The sequence below is a fragment of the Hipposideros armiger genome, unplaced genomic scaffold (genome assembly GCF_001890085.2).
Source record: "Hipposideros armiger isolate ML-2016 unplaced genomic scaffold, ASM189008v1 scaffold_121, whole genome shotgun sequence".
NCBI classification, from domain to species: domain Eukaryota; kingdom Metazoa; phylum Chordata; class Mammalia; order Chiroptera; family Hipposideridae; genus Hipposideros; species Hipposideros armiger.
This window is the reverse complement of record NW_017731471.1, coordinates 2,307,676-2,327,300: the sequence shown is the minus strand read 5'-3', so window position 1 is coordinate 2,327,300 and position 19,625 is coordinate 2,307,676.

Below are 19,625 nucleotides of genomic sequence, written 5' to 3'. Positions count from 1 at the left end.
AGTTACAATGGGGTAAGGATAGCCTATTTAATAAATGGTGCTGGGAAAATTGGACTGACACATGCAAAAAAATGAAACTAGACCACCTCCTTACGTCACTTACAAGAACAAATTCAAAATGGATTAAAGACCTAAATATTGTGTTTCTTATGCTACTTATTTTCTCTTTTCATAGGATCATATGATGTGTTTAAATTTATTTTATAGAGTGTATTTCCTTGTTAGTTTTCCACAGACATGGGAAACAGATAGTGTAGTCACAGAATCTTGGCATGTTCAACAATGATATTCTTTTCAACTACTATATAAATACATATTTGGTGCATATAGGATTTTTGGTTTATAGACCTTTTTCTGCACACATTTTATCAAGTGGTTCCTATTATCAATTAATATCCCCTGTTACAATTGAAAATTTGATATTATTTGCTTTTCTTTATTTTGTGAAATCTTCTGTTTAACATAAATGTGTTAAAAATACTCTCCCTTTTGAGATCAAATAAATATATTAAACTTAATTCTCTGTCTTACTCATCAGTCTGACTTGACATTCATCATGCCATTTCTCTTTTTTAATATGACCTTATTTTATTTGAAAAGAAAATAGGAGCATTAAATTACAGTCTAGTTCTAACAGCATAAATAATGAAATTTTGTCCATTACAAAGTATTTATCATAAACATATGATGTTCAACAATAGTCACTGAGTTTTATTATTATTATAATTCATTTCAAGTGTACAAAACAACATAGTGATTAGATATTTACACACATCACAAAGTGATAACTTCAACAAGTCTACTACCCATCTAACACCATACATAGCTATTATATTATATTACCATTAGCTGTATTCACTACACTGTACTTTATATCCCATGATTATATTTTTTAAAATTGTAGTTGGCATGCAATATTATTTTATATTAGTTTCAGGTGTACAGAGTAGATGTTAGGCATTTACATAATTTATGAAGTGATCCCCCCAATAAGTCTAGCACCTATCTGACACTAGTTTAAAAAATATTATTTACTATATTCCCCATGCTATATTTCACATCTCTGTGACTATTGTATATCTACCAATTTGTACTTCTTAATCTCTTTACCTTTCTCACCCATCGCTCCAACCCCTTCCATCTAGTAATCATCAGTTTTTTTCTCGGTATCTATGAGTCTATTTCTGTTTTGTTAGTTTATTCTTTTCTTTAGATTCCACATATAAGAGAGATCACATGGTATTTTTCTTTCTCAGTCTGATTTATTTCATTTAGCATAACACCCTCTATGTCTATCCATGCTGCTGGAAAAGGTAAAATTTCATTCTTTTTTATGGCAGAGTAATACTCCATTGTATATATGTACCACAATTTCTTTATCCAATGATCTATTGATGGGCATTTCCATATCTTGGTTATTGTGAATAGCACTGCAGTAAACATAGGGGTACATATAATATTCTGAATTTAGTGTGTTGAATTTCTTTGGATGAATACCCAGGGAGTGGAATTGATGGTAGTTCTATTTTTAATTTTTAATTTTTTTGAGGAACCTCCATACTGTTTTCCATAGAGCCTGCACCAATTTGAAGTTTCACCAATAGTGGAAAAGGGTTTCCTTTTCTCCACATCCTCCACAACTCTTGTTTTTTGATTTATGAGGTCTGACAATTAAGTTTGTGAACTAATCCTAGAAAAAGTGTTACATACCTCATTGCTAAATATCACTATGGTATCCTTTGAAGTACTCCCCTTGGGAAGCTGTGCAGTAACACCAGTGCCTAGTCAACCTTTCAAAGCAATTTTGGAACTCTTTTTCTGGAATGGCCATTAGAGCTCTCGTTGTCTTAACCTTCATGTGCTGAATGTCATCAAAATGTCTTCCTGTCAATGTTTCCTTTATCTTCAGTAAAGAAAGAAATCATTGGGGGCCAGATCAAGTGAGTAAGGAGGGTGTTCCAATACAGTTATTTGTTTACTGGCTAAAAACTCACAGTGCAATGTGAGCTGGTGCATTGTCATGATGTAAGAGCCATGAATTGTTGGTGAAAAGTTCAGGTCATCTAACTTTTTCATGCAGCCTTTTCAGAACTTCTAAATAATAAATTTGGTTAACTGTTCAGTTGGTACAAATTCATAATGAATAATCCCTCTGATATCAAAAAAGGTTAGCAACATTGTTGCAAAAAGTTCGTGAACTTAATTGTCAGACCTCGTATTGATGATGGCCATTCTGACAGGTGTAAGTTCTTATGTGATTGTGGTTTTTATTTGCATTTCTCTGATGATTAGTGATGTTGAACATTTTTACATATGTCTATTGGCCATTTGTATGTCCTTTTTGGAGAAATGTCTACTCAGGTCTGCCGCCCATTTTTTATTTCGACTGTCTTTATTGGTGTTGAGTTACATGAGATTTTATAAATTTTGTATATTAACCCCTTATCAGATGGCAAATATCTTCTCCCATGCAGTAGGTTGTCTTTTCATTTTGCTGATTATTCATTTTACTGTGAAAAAATATTGTAATTGGATGTAGTCCAATTTGTTTATTTTTCTCTTTTGTTTCCCTTGCTCAAAGTGATATATCGGTAAAAATATTATAAAGGGTAACGTCTAAGGGTTTACTTCGTATATTTTCTTCCAGGAGTTTATGGTTTGGGGTCTTATGTGTAACTCTTTAATCTATTTTGAGTTTATATTGTATATGGTGCATGAAGGTGGTCCAGTTTCATTTATTTGCATGTACCTGTTCTATTTTCCAAACACCATTTATTGAATAGAGTGTCTTTACTCCAATGTATATTTTTGCTTCTCTTGTCATAGATTAAATGACCATATAGGCATGGATTTATTTCTGGGCTCTCTTTTCTCTTCCATTGATCTATGTGTCTGTTTGTATGTAAATACTATTTTGATTACTATGACTTTAGAATATAACGGTATCAGGTAGTATGATACCTCCAGCTTTGTTCTTCTTTCTCAGGATTGTCATTGCTATTTGGGGCCTTTTATGGTTCTATATGAATTTTACGATTATTTGTTCTAGTTCTGTAAAAAATACCATTGATATTTTGATAGTGATTTCATTGAATCTACAGATTGCTTTGGGTAGTATGAACATTTTAACTATATTAATTCTTCCTACCCATGAACATGGTATATGTTTCCATTTATTTGTATCTTCTTTAATTTCTTTCTTCAATGTCTTATAATTTTCTTAACACAGATCTTTTACTTCCTTGGTTGAATTTATTGTTAAGGGTGTTTTTTTTGTTTGTTTGTTTTTGATGCAATGGGATTGTTTCCTTAATTTCTCTTTATGACTTTTTTTATTGATGCATAAAAATGCAGCCAATTTCTGAATATTAATTTTGTGTCCTGCTACTTTTCTAAATTCATTTTTCAGTTCTAATAGTTTTTTGGTGGACTCTCTGGGGTTCTTTATATATAGTATCATGTAATCTGCACATAATTTCCCTTTGACTGTTTCCTTTCCCATTTGGATGAATTTTATTTCATATTATTTTATGATACAACTTCCAGTAGTATGTTGAGTAAAACTGGTGAAAGTGGACAATCTTGTCTATTTTCTGATCTTAAGGAGAATGATTTTAGCTTTCTCCTTTGAGTATATTAGCTGTGGGTTTGTCATATAAGGCTTTTATTATGTTGAGATATGATCCCTCTGTTCTCAACTTGCTGAAAGAATTCACCATAAATGGATGATGGATTTTGTCTAATGCTTGTTCTATTTCTATTGATATGACCATATGATTTTTATTTTTCATTTTGTTTATGTGGTGTATCACATTAATTGATTTGCATATATTGAACCAACCTTGCATATCAGGAAAGAATCCCACTTGATCATGGTGTATGACATTTTTAACATATTGCTGAATTTGGTTTGCTAAAATTTTGTTGAGAATTTTTGCATCCATGTTCATTAGGGATATTGACCTATCATTTTCTTTTTCTGTAATGTCTTTGTGCAGTTTTGGAGTCAGGGTAATCGAGACCTTGTAAGTAAGGTTGAGAACCTTCCCTCCTCTTCATTTTTTTGGAATAGTTTAAGAAGAAAGGGTGTTAATTCTTTTTTGAATGTTTGGTAAAATGCACCAGTGAAGTAATCTGGTCCAGGACTTTTGTTTGTGGTTGAGCTCATTGATTACTGATTCAATTTCATTATTAGTAATGGATTGATTCACATGTTCTGTTTCTTCTTGATTCAGCCTTGGAAGATTGTCTGCTTCAAGGAATTTATCCATTTTCCAGATTGTCCAATCTGTTGATAAATAGATGCTTGTAGTATTTTCTTAATGTTTTTGTTTGTTTGTTTGTTTGTATTTCTGTGGTCTCTGCTGTCACTTCTCTTTCATTTATGATTTAATAATTTGGATCCTCTCTCTGTTTCCCCTCATGAGTCTGGTTAAGGGTTTGTCAATTTAATTTATATATATATATATATACACACACACATATATATATACACATATATATATTAAAAACCAGTTTTGTTTCATTAATATTTTGTATTTTTTAGCTTCTATTTAATTTATTTTTGCTCTGATCTTTATATTTTTTCTTTGTACTTCCTTTCAGCTTTATTTGCTGTTTTCTTTCAAGTTCCCTTAGACGTAAAGTTACACTCTTTATTTGAGATTTTTCGTGTTTCTTGAGGTAGGTCTGCATTGCCACGAATTTCTCTCTTAGGAGTGCTTTTGATGTGTCCCATAGAATTTGGATGGTGGTATTTTCACTTTCATTTGTCTCAGGAATCTTTTGATTTATTCATTGATCTCATTGTTGACCCACTCATTTTTTAGTAGCTTCTTATTTAGCCTCCATGTGTTTGTGCATTTTTCTTTTTTTTTCTTGTAATTGATTTCTAATTTCATACCATTGTGGTCAGAGAAGACACTCGATATGATTTCAATCTTCTTAAATTTATTGAGACTTGTTTTGTAGCCTAACATGTGGTCTATCTTGGAAAATGTTCCATGTGCACTTGAAAAGAGTGTGTATTCTACTTCTTCGGGGTGAAATGCTCTAAAAATATCAATTAAATCCATCTGGTCCATTGTGTCACTTAAGGCCACTTTTCCTTTGTTAATTTTCTCTCTAGAAGATTTGTCCATTGGTTTCAGTGGGGTGTTAAAGTCCCCTATTATGACTTTGTTACTGTCGATAACTGCCTTTCTATTAGTTAATAGTTTTTGTTATTTATTTAGGTGCTCCTATGTTGGTTGCATAGATGTTTACTAGGGTTATGTTCTCTTGTTTGACTGACCCTTTATCATTATTTAATGTCATTCTTTGTCTCTTATTATGGGCTTCATTTTAATGTCTATTTTCTCCAATATAATAAGTATTTCTACTGCAACTTTTTTTCTCATTTCAATTTGTGTGAAATATTTTTTTCCCATTCCTTTACTTTCAGTCTGTGTGAGTCTTTCAATCTGAGGTGGGCCTCTTGTAGACAGCATACACATGGGTCTTGTTTTCATGTCCATTCAGCTATCTTATACCTTTTGATTGGATCATTTAATCTATTTACATTTAAAGTGATTATTGATAGGTACATAGTTATTGCTTTATTATTCATATATTTGATCTTCTTTTGGTTGTTTGTTTTCCCCCTTCTGCTTCTTAAAGAACTCCATTTAACATTTCTTGTAATACTGGCTTGGTGCAATGAATCCCTTTAGCTTTTTTTTCTTGGAAGCTTTTAATCTCTCCTTCAATTCTAAATAATACCCTTGCTTGGTAGAGTAGTCTTGGTTTAGGTCTTCTCTTCTGGCCTGTAAAGTTTCTGATGAAAATTCAGCTGACTTGTTCACTTGCAAGTAATTATTCATCTTTCCCTTGCTGCTTTTGGGATTCTCTCTTTGTCTTTAACCTTTGCATTTTAATTATAATGTGTCTTGGTGTGGACCTGTTTGGATTCATCTTGTTTGGGACTCTCTGTACTTCCCAAATGGGGCTTGTATGTCTATTTCCTTCACTGGGTTAGGGAATTTTTCAGTTATTATTTCTTCAAATAGTTTCTCTATTCCTTGCTCCCTCACTTCTCCTTTTCTTTTTTCTTCTTGTTGTTCTGATTGGGTGTTTTCTGCAACCTTGTCTTCTAAGATGTTAATTTGATACTCTCCTTCATAGAATCTGCTGTTGATTCCTTCTAGTGTATTCTTCATTTCAGTGACTGTATTCTTTATTTCTGACTTTTTAAAAATGTTTTCTATGTCTTTCTTTATGTTTACTATTTTTTGTTGAAATTTTCAATAAGTTCCTTAAGTATTCTATTAACCAGTGTTTTAAACTATGTTTCTGGTAGGCTGGTAGCCTCCATTTAATTTAATAGATTTTCTGGAGGGTCTCCTCCTGTTCTTTTATTTGGAACGTGTTTCTTTGCTTCCTCATACTTGCTGCTTCTCTGTTTGCATCTACGAATTAGGTAGATCTCCCATGTCTTTGAGTCTTTGTCGGGTGTCCGTATGTATTATGTGTCCTGTGTGGTCCAGTGTCAAAGTCCCCCTGATCACTTGTGTGTGTGTTCCAGGAATGTCTCTTTTGTGTGTTTTGTGTATTCTCTTGTTGTAGTTGAGACTTGATTGGTTTTGGTGCATAAGTGGTTAGGATTGCCTCCCAGGATGACTAACTGTGAGAAATGGCTATGTTCACAGTGTATGAGCTGTTGTGTAAGGGCTGACCTCTCAGAAAGGGATTCATCACAGTGGGCTCTTGTGCCTGTTGAGACCACCTTTTGGCTCTGCCACTTGCAGGGCTAACTGTGTAGTGCTCTGGTGTGGTCTGAAGCTAGCCTCTGGGTGTGTTGTTTCTGCTGTATCTTAGGTACAGCTCCTATGCAGGCCAACTTAAGCCTTGCCTGTGATTTGCTCTGGGTTACCTGGTAGGAGCTACAGGGTTATGTTATGTAGCACAGGATGCTGCCTGTGCTGGACCTGGAGGCTTTAGGGGGTCGCACCATTGTGAACCAAGTTCAGGTGTCACCAGTATTGGGACTTGTGCAGCTTAGCAAAAAGCTCAGGGTCCCCCTAGACCTGTGGTCACCTGCCAGCTGCCCATAACTTTCAGACATTGAAAAAGCGTCCTTAGGTGCATGAGTCATTCTGCTTGACCTGCTGTTGAATTCATCTCTGATGATGCAACACTAGCTAAGCAAGGTCTTAGGGAGTCAAGAGGCATGGAACTGTCACTATTTTCAAGTGGCATATAGAATATATAGAAAATCCCAAAGACTCCACAAAAAAATGGTAGAACTAATAAATGAATTCTGTACATTTGCAGATACAAAACTCAATATACTGAAAGCTGTTGCATTTCTATATACTAATGATGAGCTATCATCAAGAGAAATTAGGAAAACAATCCCATTTACAACTGCATCAAAGAATTAAATACCTAAGAATAAATACAAATGAGGTAAAAGACCTGCACATTGAAAACTTTAAGACATTGATACAACAAATTGGAGAAGGCACAAATATATGAAAAGACATCCCAATTCTGTGTCCAAAGATTGGAAGAGTAATATTATTAAAATTACCATATTACCCAAAGCAATTTACAGATTCAGTACAATTCCTGTCCAAATTACAAGAGTATGCTTCACAAAAATACAGCAAACAATCCTGAAATTTTTATAGAACCACAAAAGACCCCAAATAGCCAACATAATCTTGAGGAAGTTGGAGCTTCCCACTCCCTGGTTTCAAACTACATTAAAAACCTATAGTAATAAAAAAATGGCTTTGACATTTAAAAAGACACATAGCTCTATGGAACAGAATGGAGAGCCCAGAAATAAACCTACACATATATAGTCAATTAATTTATGACAAAGTAGCCAAGAATATACAATGGAGAAAGGACAGCGTTTTCAATAAATGGTGTTGAGAAAACTGGACAACCACATGGAAAATAATGAGAGTGGACCACTATCTTACACCATACACCAAAATGAACTCAAAACGGACTGAAGAGTTGAAAGTAAGACCTGAAACCATAAAACACCTAGTGAAAACACAGGTGGTAAACATCTTGACATTGATCTTGGCGATAATTTTTTGGACTTGACACCAAAAACAAAGGCAATAAAAGCAAAAATAAACAAGCCAAACTACATCAAACTACAAAGTTCTGTGCAGGAAAGGAAACAATCAACAAAATAAATAGGAAACCTATTAAATGGTAGAACATTTTTGCAAATCATATATCTGATAGTGTTAATATTCTAAATATATAAAGAACTTATAAAACTCAGTGACAAGGAAACAAGCAATCTGATTTTTAAAAAATGGGTAGAGAGGGCCGGCTGAGTGGCGCGTTGGTTAAGAGCTGGCTTGGGACGCCAGAGGGCCCTGGTTCGGATCCCACATATGAGGGACAGTGACATTGCCCTCTACAGCTAAGATTCTGAACAACAGCTCAACCTGGAGCTGGGCTGCTGGGAGTTGCCTGTGTTGGGCATAGGCTGCAGCCGCTGCTGCAGTGAGTTGCCATGGGCTACCGTGTGTGGCCAGCAGCTACCGAGAGCGGCCAGCAGCCACCGTGAGCAGCCGTCCAGAAGCCAGCGACTGATCTGCCTCACGCGGGAAGAGCACAATGATGGTGCCAGCTTGGGCCAGTGAAGCAATGTCCTCCACAACTAGACTGAAGAACAAAAAAGGACAGCAACTTGTCTGTTCCCCTTCCCTCAATTCTGCAGCGCTGTTCCCATCCCCCAATTCTGTAATATAAATCTTTTAAAAAATGTTAGAGAATCTAACTAGACATTAATTATTCCAAAGAAGTCATACAGATGGCCAACAGTTACATGAAAAGATGCTCATCCTCACTTATCATCAAGGAAATGCAAATTAAAACCACAATTAGATATCACATCACACCTGTTAGAGTGGATATTGTCAAAAAGACAAGAGAGATAACAAATGTTGAAGATGGTGTGAAGAAAAGGGAGACCTGTGCACTGTTGCTGGAAATGTAAGTTGGTGCAGCCACTAAGGAAAACAGTATGGAGTTTTCTCGAAAAATGAAAAACAGAATCACCACATGAACTAGCAACTCTTTTTGGTACTTATCCTTAATAAAATGAAAACACTAACTTGAAAATATATATGCACCCCCATGTTCATTTCAGCATTATATACAATAGCCAAGATGTGACAACAACGTAAGTGTCTATCAACAAATGAATGAATAAACAAAATAAAAGATCACACACACACACACACACACACACACACACACACCAGGGGTGCCAAAAATGTATACAAATGGACACTTTGGCCAACGTTATTCAAGCAGTAGTTTGCCATAATTAGAATTCTCTGGACGCTGATGGTAACCACTTTGAGCACCTCTTGTAGTTGCAGAAGTCAAACAGGACTTGTATTCATCTTTTGTTATCAATATATATTGAGCATTACAATTTTAATACAGTTTTCCTTTCTTAAAATATATATACATTTTTGGTACCCTCTGATATATGAATGTTACTTAATCATAAAAAAGAAAGATACGTTGCCATTTGCAACAATATGGATGGAGCTTGAAGGCATTATGCTAAGTAAATTATGTTAGACAGAGGAAGACAAATACTATACTATCTTACTCACATGTGGAATCTAAAACACACACAAAAACCATCTCATAGATACAGAGAAAATATTGGTGGTTTACAGAGGGGTACGGGATCGGGGAAATGGGTGAAGGTGGTAAAAAGGTACAAATTTCCAGTTTTAAAATAAATAAGTTATGGGGGTGTAATATACAGCACGGTGACTATAGTTGATGATATTGTATCACGTATTTGAAAGTTGTTAAGTGAGTAGGTCTGAAAAATTCTCATCGCAAAAAAGAAAGTATGTAACTATGTATGCTCCTGGATGTTAACCAGGCATATCATGGTGACCATTTTGTAATACATAAAAATATCTTCTGGAGGAGATCCAAGATGGAGGAGAAGATAATCACTGTGTGTGCTTCTTTCCATGAACACATTAAAATTACAATTAAATTATAGAACAATAAACCTGGAGAACTATCTGAAGCCTAGCAGGACAGATGTTTTATAAATAAGTATATAAAGAAAAAATTACATCAAGACTAGTAGGAGGGTTGGAGACACAAAACAAGCTGGTCTCAAAACTCCACATGGCAGTTGAGAATCAGGGGGTCTAGCTCAGCCACAGAAGTTCCTCCCAGAGGAGCAATGCACCCCAGCAACACACCAGGCCTTCCAGCCCAGAGTATTGGTGTCAGGATGAGGAACCCTGACAACATCTGGCTGGGAGAAAACAGTGGGGATTCTGACCATCTGGGTGAGATGGAAAGCTGGAGGAAACCCAGGAGTCCTCTAAAACAGCCCATGCACAGACTCTCTCACTCTCAGGGACTCACGCTGGCCTCCGGTGAAAGGATGGTAACTTGGTGCGGGTAGAGGAGGTGTCAAAGGCATACAGGGGACTGACTGATGTGTGTGGCTCTAGGCCAAAGGTTAAAAGATAGTTGCAATTGTCACTGCATGGGGTCCAACTCCTGGGCAGCTGCCAGGTGGGTGCCATTTTTTCCTGTGTTGAGACCACCCTCACACAGCCAAATTTTAATCTGATTGGCCTGCTAAGCTTTGCTGAGACCCCATGCCACCCAACTCCCCCAACTCTGGAGGCACTTTTTCCCAAGCAGCTAGCCCTGCCCACGTTGCACTCTTTCTTGGAAAACTATCAGAGTCTGGGTCCACAGGCAGGCAGCGCCTGGCCTCAGTGTGCTCTGTTACTTTTTCTGATTCACTCCAGGCTCAGCACTGGCACAAACCACAGTCAACATTAACTTGGTGAACACTGCTCTTCCGACTCTATTGACTCCCTAAAACCCTACCTCACCCAACTTGCATACCATACAAGGCTTTATCAGAGGCTGAACCTTAAGGGAGCCAGTGGGTCACAGAAGGCCTGAGGTGTTCTGGCTTTTTGCAAAGCTACCCCAGGCCTGGTACTGGTGACAGCCACACTTGGTTTTCAGGGTGGCCCCTCCCATGTGCCTCCAACTTTATCCCAGGCAGCAAACAACCATGGATCGCTTTGTAGCTCCTACTAGATAGTACCAGCCAGTCACAGGCAGTGGGTGACCTGAGCCTGCACTGGAGCCCCTCCCAAGAATCCCCAGAACCAACATACTTGGATGTTGGCTTCAAACCACAGCAAAGCAGTGCTCAATTAGCCCGACAAGTGGCATACACAAAGGGCAGCACACACAACAGGCACCAGAGCCCACTGGGGTGAATTCCACTTAGTAGGGTAAGCTCCCCTCACAGCAATCTATAAGATGTGGATGTGGTGAAACCCCACAGCCAGTCAGTATTAGGGCCAGTCCCACTCATTGGTGTGCCAATAGCAATCAAAGCTCAACTATAACAGGAAGGCACACACAATGCACACAAGGGACACTTCTGGAGCGCCTGGAGCAAGTGACCAGGGAGACTGTTCCAGGGCTCCAGAGGGCACCTACTATATAAAGCCTCCCTGCCAAGACTGGGAAACATAACATATCTACCTGATACATAAAAACAAACACAGAGAGGCAGCCAACATGAGGAAACAAACAAACAAAATACATCCTAAATGAAAGAACAGGAGAAACTCAAAAAAAAGAACTGAGCGAAATGGAGGCAAGCAACCTACCAGAGACAGAGTTCAAAGCAATGATTATAAAGATGCTCAAGGAACTTAGTGAGAACTTGAACAGAGAGATAACCAGCATAAAAAGGACACAGAAATCATAAAAAAGAACCAGTCAGAAGTGAATAATACAATAACTGAAATAAAGAAATGTACTAGAAGGAATCACCAGCAAGCTAGATGAAGCAGAGGAGCAAATCAGTGATTTGAAAGACAAGGTAGTAGAAAACACCTAACCGGAACAGCAAAACTTAAAAAAAAAAAGAAGATAGTTTAAGAGACCTGTGGGATAACATCAAGCATAACAATATTCGCATCATAGGAGTTTCTGAAAGAAAAGAGAGAGAGCAAGGAATTTAAAACCTATTTGAAGAGATAATGATGAAAAACATATCTAACTTTGCAAAGGAAATTGGTACATAAGCTCAGAAAACACAAGGAGTCCCAAGCAAGAGGAACCCAAAGAGGCTCCCACCAAGAGACATCATAATTAAAATGCCAAAGGTTAAAGACAAAGAAAGAATCTTAAAAGCATCAAGAGAAAAGCAGTTAGTTACCTACAAGGGAGCTACCATAGACTGTCAGCTGATTTCTCAACAGAAACTTTGCAGGCTAGAAGGGGTCATCATGAAGTATTCAAAGTGATGAAAAGTGACGACCTACAACCAAGATTACTCTACCCAGCAAAGCTATCATTTAGAATTGAAGGACAGACAAAGTGTTTCCCAGACAAGGAAAAGCTAAAGGAGTTCTTCACCACCAAACCAGTATTACCAGGAATGTTTTAGGGACTTTCTAAAGTGAAGAGGGGGAAGATCAAAATTATGAATAATAAAATGGCAATAACTACCTACATATCAACAATTACTTTCAATGTAATGGATAAAATACTCCAATCAAAAGACATAAGAGGGTTGAATGGATAAGAAAACAAAACCCTTACATATGCTGCCTACAAGAGACTCAGTTCTTATCGAAAGATACACACAGATGAAAGTAAAAAGATAGAAAAAGTTTTTTTCATGAAAAATGGAAAGGAAAAAACACAATAAAGCTGTGGCAATCATACTTATACCAAACAAAATAGACTATAAAACAAAGGCCATAACAAGAATTGAAGACAGAGCCAGTAATCCAATTTCAGGGTATTTATCCAAAGAAACCCAAAACGCTTCTTTGAGGTGACCTGTAAATCCATATATACATTGCAGCATTGTTTATGATGGCCAGGATATGGAGACAGCCTGGGTGTCTGTTGGTGGAAGAATGTATAAAGAGGAGGTGGTACATATATACAATGGAATATTGCTTGGCCAGGGAAACAAATGGGTTTTGCCATCTGTGGTGGCATGGATGGACCTGGAGTGCATTGTGCTGAGTGAAGCATCAGACAGAGAAAGACACATACAATATGATTTTGCTTATATGTGGAATCTAAAGAACAAAATGAATGAACAAACAAAACAGAAACAGACCCCTCGATACAGAGAATATTTTGATGGTTGCCAGATAGGAGGGTGCATGGGGTGTGAGTGAAAAAAAGGGGAAGGCATTGCAAATTACAAATTGGTTGTTAAAAAGTAGTTACGGGATATAAGGTATAGCATAATGAATATAGTCAATAATATTGTAATAACTACATAATGGTGACTGATGGATACTAAATTTGTTGGGGTGGTAGATGGGAGGGGATTGGAGGGCAGAGTGAGAAAGGTAAATGGGTTAAGAAGTACAAATTGGTAGTTACAAAATAGTCATAGTGATGTAAAGTAAAGAATAGGGAAGATAGTCAATGATATGGTAATAGCTATGTATAGTGCCAGGTGGGTACTAGATTAGTCAGGGGGATCACTTCTTAAATTATATAAATGTCTAACCACTATGCTGTACACTTAAAATTCATACAAAACAATACTGCATGTCAACTGTAATTGAAAAATTAGAAAAGGGTGGAAAAGGTGAAGAGGAATAAGTTTCCAAATTTCCAGGTATAAAACAAATAAGTCATGGGGATGTAATGTACAGCATAGGAAATATAGTCAATAATATTGTGATAGCATGGTACAGTGTGAGATGATTTTGGACTTATCATGGTGATCACTTCTTCAGGTATATAAATATTGAAAAACTATGGTGTACCACTGAAGCTAATATAATATTGTATGTTAGCTATATTTTTAATTAAAATTTAAAAAATAGAAAAAATAAAATCATTATGTTGTACACCTGAAACTAATATAATGTTGTATGTCAATTATACCTCAATGGAAAAAATTTTAAACAATAAACAGTGAGGTATCTGTTAGGAATGAATATTTATTTCCCAGTTCTACTTCTTCCACGTGGATATGCAGCATTTCCTAGAGAAGAACTTCTCGCCTTTTGCCCTCACCCACACCTATTTCCTCCTTCCCATGGAAACAAGAAGATTCCTCTCTGATGGTGACTTTGAGAAGAGGGAATTTCCTCCTCCTTGAATCTCAGAGCCATAGGTAAAAAACACTCTGTCTGGTTAAGGACAGGTGTGCCCTAGGGAGTAGACATGCCAGTGGCTAAATTCAATTCAGGAGGGTGGGTATATTAGCAAATCCATTTAGTCCACCAAAATCACTCACATTCTCAAACAGCTTATTGGTTGTAAAAACAAACAAACACACAAACAAAAAGAAACATTGAATGTTGATAAGCTCTATCATGATAAATATAAAAGTTTTGTAGGATCAATGAAGGAATGTAAAACTGATGCCATTCTGTACTGACAAAATCTATTACTTTTCTACTGCACAAGACTTGAAACATCTTTACGGAATATAGCATTCTTCATAATTCTGTATTTTCTACAGAACACAGAGTTGGGCACATTAAAAAATCACTATAGATTTGTTAATTAGTAATTGAAAGAGACTGTAAGGGCAGTATATTCCCCCTTAATTTTTCACTTACTTGTGCCATGTTTCTTCCCAAAGAGAAGCAGTTGTCAACAATTAACACAATCAGTGGGTCTGGTTGAACACTGAGCAGGTATTTGCTGACTCAAGCTAGACACTGTGGAGATATAAAGCATCAGACTCAGCCCCTGCTCTTTAGAAATACATAGGATAGTTAAGGAGAAGAATCATAGTCACACACAGTTGCATGAAACAACAGAAGAAAGAGTTTGTGTGAAGTTAGGTTTGGTGGACATCAAAGAATGGGAGAACTGTGCTCCAGGAAAGGACCATGGATGAAGTCAGACTTAATGGATGAACACATTTTTGCTGTATAGCTATCTCCAAGGAGATGGTTGGGTTTAAGATTTCCTGAGGGTGCTGTACAGTTCCAATGCAAGGTATATATCATTCACTGTCTCATCAAGTTTTAAAAATACAGCACACCCTCAGGCAAGGGAAATAAAAGAAAAATAAACACATGGGATTACATCAAACTTAAAAGTTTTTCACAGCAAAGGAAATAATCAATAAAATAAAAAGGAAGCCTACTGAATGGGAGAAGATATTTGCCAACAATATACCTGATAAGCAGTTAATATCCAAAATTTATAAAACATTTATTCAACTCAACACCAAAAAACAAACAACCCAATTAAAAAATTGACAGAGGATATGAAGAGGCTTTTCTCTATAGAGGACATACAGATGGCCAACAGGTATATGAAAAAATGTTCAACCTCACTAAGCATTAGGGAAATGCAAAGAAAAACCATAATAAGTTACCACTCCACTCCGGTCAGAATGGCTATCATCAATAAATCAACAAACAACAAGTCCTGGTGAAGCTGTGGAGAAAAGGGAACCCTGGTGCACTGTTGGTGGGACTGCAGATTGGTGCAGCCATTGTGGAAATCAGTATGGAGGTATCTCAAAAATTTGGAAATGGAACTACCATATGACCCAGCAATTCCACTCTTAAGTATCTATCCAGAGAAACCCAAGATGTTAATTCAAAAAAATGTATGAACCACTATGTTTATCGCAGCGCTATTTACAATAGCCAAGACTTGGAAACAACTGAAATGCCCATCGGTAGATGACAGGATTAAGAAACTGTGGTACATGTATACAATGGAGTATTACTCTGCTATAAATACAGAAGCACAGGGACTGGATTTGTCCCTTAAAACTGGTTCTGCTCTTCTACCAGGCAGGAAAGCCAGAAATATAAATACCACAGACACCCTTGCACATGGAAAACACAAAAATGAAGGTGATACTAGTAAGAACTAAGGAATAAAGCTAATGTCAATATTGTTCTAGTTTAAGGTACAGTATGTGATGGAAAGAACTCTAGTATTATATGCTGCACACCATCAATACATAAAGTATAATAGATGTGCTTTGGAGAGTTGCAGTTCAAACTTCTTTGGATGCTTAAGATGGTAGTGTGATTTAGAGAAACTAGTTTCAAGAGAATATGCTAATTCAAACACACATGCACACGCGCACACACACACACACAGAAAACAAATTATGTGCTTAGTTGATTTGTCAGGAGATTTTTTTGGCTTCTTTGAATTTCCTATATAAACAGTTATAGTAACCTTTATTTTGAATTGCTGGGGAGATATTTTTTATTGTATCTGGGATGATTATTTGGAGTTCAAATATTGTTTTGTTGCAGAATTGTCTTTGGAAGAAATTGCTGTGTTGATGGCAGAATTATATTCTGCCCACAGTCTCAGCACATTCATCATAATATTTGTTGGATATTATCATTAATCAGTCATCACTTTTTTTCACAGACATATCGGTTCACAATTCCATAGGATATACTTGCCTCTGAGTGAACCGATTTCCTGTGTCATGTCTAAATATACAAGCATTTTTCGTTTGTATGCATGCCTCATTGATGTTCAACAGCAATTACTGGCATCAATCAAGAATTGATTTATTCTCAAGCTCCTCATAAATAAACTACCAAATTAGATATCAGTATCACTGTACTACACCACAACAAAAAAAGGGGGCTGAAAGGGAGACTGACTAAGAGTACACCAGGATGGGATATCCCTGCAGTTGCCTTGCAAGGTTGACAGAAGTGGAGAATTAAGAATTTCACAGTCCAAGTAAGTAGAAGGTCTTCTTATAATTTAAGAGTCAGGGGGTGACATCACAGTGGAGGAAGGAAAAGTTTCTCCTTATTTATAATGAATGTTGGCATTTGTTTAATTAGCAATTTCTATTTATAAACGCCATTGTTCTTAGTCTACCTCATTTAGTAGAATCTTTTTTATTATAAATCCCAATGCTAAATGTGAGGAAAGAATCCACTTGTTTTGTGTTAACTGCAACATAAATAGAGCATAGAACACTTTCTTACAAGACTATGTGGACAATATGCTTGCATAGGATTCTTCTCAATATGGTAGAAGCAATTACAAATTTCAATTGCTGAAACAAAAATATTTAAATTCTTAGAAGTTAATTCCCCTAACTTGAAAGTCAGGAATATAATTGATGTGTCATGAGAAAACAGTAGAGAAGCTGTCACACACTGCAGTGTTCTTTTATGCAAGATTTTCCGTTTGCACTAGCATAGAAACATGGCAACTACACTAAAATATAAGCAGCACTTTCAGTGGACTTTGAGTTTGGGTTAGGAGGTTCTCAACCAGGATTTTCCAATTATGATTCTGATTTAATTTGTCAACTGTGCCATTGACCTGACAACAGTCTTAGAGCATTCCTTGTTGTATATGCTCTTTTGGCCTCAGTATTTACAATATGCCACCATGCTTTGAAATAAAGGCTTTGGAGTATGAATACGTTGGATGTAATTTTAAAATAGTGAAATAAAAATCAAAAACCAAATTGCACTTCAAAAACAATCAAGTTGATTCATGTGTCATAAAACAACTTGGGATTGTGTGTTAAGGCAAAACTAAGAGCAGAATATATTGATCCACCAACAAAACTAAACATGTGGGTAAAAAGAATATCTGGTTTAACAATCATTAATGAAACTATAAATCTTTATGTTTTCACTGAATAGAAACATAACTCTAAAATAAAAAAGACATCTTAGTACTTGCTCAGTAATATATTATGGGGCAAATGAACCAACTGGACATTCTCGAAAGCACTCTTGGGGCTGGACTTAAATTTCTCCTTTGTATTACTCAGGACTGGAACTTTCTGTTCAGTTGATCAGATAAGACATGTTCAGATATTGATTCATACTCTGTTTTAAAAATGCTCCAGATTGTCTGCAACAAGACAAAAACTTTTACACAATTTAGAAAATTTGCCTTGAAAGTGAAAATAAGTTCACTAGATTTTTAAGTTGTCCTAAATGACCAAAAAAAAGTGATTTTTATAAATTAGGATAGGGCAAAACTTCCTCTTAACCTTGAAGATATGACCACATCATTGTGAAGAGATGATAAAATCTACATAAGTAAACATTGCATCTTCCTATTATGGTAGCTTACTAGCCTACAAAGAACACCTTAAATGGAGTCAAGAAATAATATATTCCAGAAAGCGAGTGTTCTCCATTACTTGGTGTGAGGAGCCTTAGCTATGCTCCCAGGGCTGAGCTACATATTCAGGGAAATAGTGGTAGAAAATAACCTGGCTCTTTAAAGAGTAAAACCAAACTCCTGGAATTAAACCAGAAGCAGATGGCTGGCCAGCTCTCCCTTTCTGCTTCTCTACAAATAAAAGCAACTTCACAAATCAGGAGAGATATGTTTAAACATGAGTAGCCTATACCATGTACCCATGGCCATCAAAGTTTTAAAAGGGTGTCAAATGTTTTTAGTCCTGAGCAAAATCCTAGGCAAGGGTCCGCAATATGGGCAGAGAATCATGCTTCATTTCTCTGAAGAATATGCTGATTATTTTCCCTGTTTTTAAGCCAGTCCCCTTCTTGATTTTCACATTTCCTTTAGTGGCAGCCAGACAATGCAGTGGTTAAGAGTATAAATACTAGAATCAAATCACGTGGGTTAGAATTTGACCTCGGGCAAGTCATTTAACCTCTTGGAAATTTGGTTTCCTTATCAATGAAATAGAGAATATAATAAAACCTCATGGAGTAGCAGGAAAGATTAAATGACATAATTTAATGGGCTTAGCACAAAAATCTAGCATATGATGTATTCAATAAATGTTTAGTATTGTTACAAAAGGCACCATCATTTTCCGAATTTACATTCCTAGTCATTCAAAACATTTTTTTTCTCCTTCATATGATTTATTCCAGCACCAGACCTTGTAAAGTATGGCTCTTCAAAATCTCTGGAAGGTGTCCCTTTATTTTAAATATTTCAATCATCATTGTATTCCACCACCTCTCATCTGGAATTTGGGAAATCAACTGGTTTCCCAATCCAACTTGCTGTCAGACTAATCTTCCTAAATAGAATGCTAAGTGTGAAGCCATTGTAGGTGAGCTCAGAATTTAAATATTCCTAGTATCACCGGTTGTAGGTGGAACTACTCTGCTGCTTTGTATAATTGCTATATCCCACTCCACAGGACAAGAACAGTGTACCACCTACAAAAACTGGAGAACTTGTGACAAGTATGTCATTGCCATGGGCACAGTAGTGATATGCTGTATGAGAGCAATGTTGTGTCTGCTTTGCTCACCACTGTATTCCCATGGCTAATCACAGCATAAGGCAGTAGACCCTCAGTAAATATTTGATGAATAAATATATGAGTTAATGAATGAATGGTATCATAGATGCTGCTAAGTAGCCTTATTTTTGTGTGATTGAAGTTTTGGTAATTTCAGATCACCCAAAGAGAGTTTACATCGTGGCTTAATATCCACTCATATGCCATGTTTCATTCATCCCAAGTTGTGATAATGTAGTCATCATCTGGCATGTGAGAACAGGGAAGTCATTTATAAACTTGAATGGTGAGCATTCAGACATGATGAACAATGTGAGCTGAAATCGGCATGGCAGCCAGA